This window comes from Rhinopithecus bieti, unplaced genomic scaffold (assembly GCF_001698545.2).
Source record: "Rhinopithecus bieti isolate Rb0 unplaced genomic scaffold, ASM169854v2 scaffold_29378, whole genome shotgun sequence".
Taxonomy (NCBI): domain Eukaryota; kingdom Metazoa; phylum Chordata; class Mammalia; order Primates; family Cercopithecidae; genus Rhinopithecus; species Rhinopithecus bieti.
The window spans coordinates 76,824-80,028 of record NW_016813019.1 but is presented as its reverse complement, the minus strand read 5'-3'; positions in this window follow the sequence as shown (position 1 = coordinate 80,028).

The window sequence follows — 3,205 nt, the reverse complement described above, 5'->3', positions numbered from 1 at the left end:
GAAAACATACATCAAAGCCTCATAAAAGTTCAATAAAGGAATAAATGCATTTGTATTTTACATATCAGTATAAAATTGGGAAGAAATGCACAACAATCTCTTACATTTTCTCCTCAAAGGATTTGTTCATACCTTAAACATTTGATTTTAAAACATTTTTCTCCTTAACTTAAGTAGTCTAAAACTTGAAATGGATCTATAACAATAATGGTGGCATCTGGAAGACATTTTTAGCAACAGACAAAGCCAAAAGTCAATGGAATGCAACATGTGGATAAAATATTATAACTTTAGCTATGTGGTTAGGTATTTAAATGCCCTTTGGCAGCTGATGCCTTTCTTTTGATATGCAATCTTAGAAAGCTAATGCTATTACTGCACTGATATATCCAAAATATTTACATCTTGAAATCTATCATCGAATATCATTACTTTCCAAGACTTCAACTAGATGGTATTGTAAGTGATGAGAGTATTCTTTCATTTACTTAAATTTTATTATATTTGTGAATTAAACCCCTTGAATGTCCACAAATTATGTGGTATTTGTTAAACATATTTGTGTAAATAATTCAGGAAATAGATTTATTCTATATTATGAAAGTCAAATGCAGGGTATCAGAGTAAATTTAAACCACTAGACCATAACGAAATAAAATGCAAATATGCTGTCCGAGTCTGCCTTTTTAATATGTGGAAAACTGCCCTAGAAAGGGAGGGAGAGAGAAGAGACAGATGCCTTTTAATATTAAGGATGAAATTTGCTCTATCCCTTTGAAGGCCTCAGCCCTAAGTTTTTTACTTCATTTCCTTTTGAGATTTTAAAGTATTTTTATAGAGTCTTCTTTTGTATCTTTTAAGCTTTCCATTTTCTAATCTCTCTCTGTACAAATATGTGGGCATATGTATAATTTATCCATGTATTTATCCATGTTTCTATCTATCTATCTGCCCATCTAATTTACGAGTCCCTTTATCTGTTATCTACTTAGGATATACACACAAAAGAAATTAAGTGGAATATGGAAATTACCCAAATCTAAATAATTACAAGGGTAGTTCCGTAGTTAGGAGGAGAAAATAAAACTCTCATTTTAAACTGTGACTTTCTAACTAAAAACAATTTGAAGTGACTGTAATTCTTTATTTTACTTTTCCTATCTCGAGAAGGATTTTTCTCTTCTCTTTTTTTCTTTTCCTTTCTCTGACTTCACCTCAGCAGAGGAGTCACAAAGGCAGTCTTAGAACTCTCTTCCTGTCTTAAGATTCTATCCACAGAAGCTGAGCTATTCCAGAAAGGGCCTACTAGACAACCCTGCATCTTAAGAATATCATGCACAATATTGAAGCCGGACCCCTACCTTTTACCATATATGAAAATTTACTCAACTTGGATCCAAGATTTTAAATGTAAGACCTCAAACTATAAAAATATATAAGGCAACCTAGGAAATACTCTTCTAGACATCAGCCTTGGCAAAGAATTTTTGGCTAAGTCCCCAAAATCCATTGCAACAAAACAAAATAGACAAGCGGGACCTAATTAAACTAAAGAGTTTCTGCACAGCAAAAGAAACTATCAACAGAGCAGACAGACAAACTACAGAATGGGAGAAGATATTTACAAACTATGCATCCAACAAAAGCCTAATATCTAGAGTCCACAAGAAACTTAAATAAATAAACAAGCAAAAAAAAAAACCCCATTAAAAAATGGACAAAGGACACGAACAGACACTTCTCAAAACAAGATGTAAAATCAGCCAACACACATGAAAAAATGCTCAGCATTATGAATCACTGGAGAGATGCAAATCAAAACCACAATGAGATACCATCTCACAGCAGATAGAATGACTATTATCAAAAAGTCAAAAAACAACAGAGGTTGGTGGGGCTGTGGAGAAAAAGGAATGTTTATTCACTGCTGGTAGGAATGTAAATTAGTCCAATCACTGTGGAAAGTAGTCTGGAGATTTCTCAAATAAATTAAAACAAAGCTACCATTTGACCCAGCAATTTTATTTCTGAGTATACACCCAAAGGAAAATAAATTATTTCACTAAAAGGACACATACATGAGTATGTTTATAGTTACACTATTCACATTAGCAAAGACATGGAATGAACCCAGGTTCCCATCAATGGCAGATTGGTGGTACATATATACCATGGAATACTATGCAGCCCTAAAAAATAATGACATAATATCCTTTGCAGCAACATGGATGCAGCTGGAAGCCATGATCCTAAGTGAATTAATGCAGGGAGGAATAGAAAACCAAATAATATATATTCTCACTGAAAAGTAAAAGCTAAACAATAAGCACATGTGGACATAAATATGAGAGCAATAGACACTGTGGACTACTAGTGGGGAAAAGGTTGTAGGGAGGGCCTGGGATGAAAAACTACCTAGTGGGTACTATGCTCACTGTCTGGGTGGTGGGATCCATACTCTAAACCTCAGCATCAGGCAATATTTCTATGTAACGAACTTGCACATGTACTCCAGGTTTCTAAAATAAAAGTTGACATTAAAAGAAGATATCATGAAGACAAAGAGCAGCAGCTGGACTCTTGATTATTCTTAGTTTCTAAAATTCTGAATAATACTCTTAACCCCATGGTAGATTATTGTAGCTCTTCTCTTTGGGTTACTCTACAGAACCTCCAGAATATAAGGCAATACTTAGTTCTTGGACGGTTACCAATCCTTTGGTTCTTATTTCTCATTGAACAAGAAAGGAACTATATCAAGACCATGACTATATTCTTGTTGCAGATTTTCTCTCAATTAACTGCCATGCTCTTGCAAACTTAGAGGCCGACATTTTGACGGATCTAATCAAGGATTAGACAAATTTATTCATTCTTTTTTTTTTTTTTTTTTTTTTTTTTTTTTTTTTTTTTTTTTTTTTCTGAGATGGAGTCCCACTCTGTCACCCAAACTGGAGTATAATGGCACAATCTTGGCTCACTGCAACCTCTGTCTTCCAGGTTCAAGCAATTCTCCTGCCTCAGCCTCCTAAGTAGCTGGGATTACAGGTGCGTGCCACCATGCTTGGCTAATTTTTTGTATTTTGAGTAGAGATGGGGTTTCACCATGTTGGTCAGGCTGGTCTCAAACTCCTGACCTCATGATCCACCCACCTCAGCCTCCCAAAGTGCTGGGATTACAGGCATAAGCCACTGTGTCCAGTTG